Source organism: Rutidosis leptorrhynchoides, chromosome 4 (genome assembly GCF_046630445.1).
Source record: "Rutidosis leptorrhynchoides isolate AG116_Rl617_1_P2 chromosome 4, CSIRO_AGI_Rlap_v1, whole genome shotgun sequence".
NCBI lineage: Eukaryota > Viridiplantae > Streptophyta > Magnoliopsida > Asterales > Asteraceae > Rutidosis > Rutidosis leptorrhynchoides.
In genome coordinates this window covers 471,441,182-471,442,149 of record NC_092336.1, presented here as the reverse complement: position 1 = coordinate 471,442,149, position 968 = coordinate 471,441,182, and positions in this window count along the sequence as shown.

Here is a 968-nt window from a genome sequence, read left to right as displayed (position 1 = left end):
TTGGTAACAAATCTATATTAATCATACCCTAGCTAACTTATATTGTATTATACATATATTCGAATATATTATGTAATCTTGGGATACCATAGACACGTATGCAAATGTTTTGACATATCATATCGACCCATGTGTATATATTATTTGGAACAACCATAGACACTCTATATGCAGTAATGTGGGAGTTAGCTATACAGGGTTGAGGTTGATTCCAAAAATATATATACTTTGAGTTGTGATCTAGCCTGAGACGTGTATACACTGGGTCGTGGATTGATTCAAGATAATATATATCAATTTTTTTCTGTACATCTAACTTTGGACAACTAGTTGTAGGTTACTAACGAGGACAGCTGACTTAATGAACTTAAAACATCAAAATGTATTAAAAGTATTGTAAATATATTTTGAACATACTTTGATATATATGTACATATTTGTTATAGGTTCGTGAATCGACCAGTGGCCAAGTCTTACTTCCCGACGAAGTAAAAGTCTGTGAAAGTGAGTTATAGTCCCATTTTTAAAATCTAATATTTTTGGGATGAGAATACATGCAAGTTTTATAAATGATTTACAAAATAGACACAAGTACGTGAAACTACATTCTATGGTTGAATTATCAAAATCGAATATGCCCCTTTTTATTAAGTCTGGTAATCTAAGAATTAGGGAACAGACACCCTAATTGACGCGAATCCTAAAGATAGATCTATTGGGCCTAACAAACCCCATCCAAAGTACCGGAATGATGGGGATATTCTTATATATGCATCTTGTTAATGTCGGTTACCAGGTGTTAACCATATGAATGATTTTTATCTCTATGTATGGGATGTATATTGAAATATGAAATCTTGTGGTCTATTGTTACGATTTGATATATATAGGTTAAACCTATAACTCACCAACATTTTTGTTGACGTTTAAAGCATATTTATTCTCAGGTGAATATTAAGAGCTTCCAC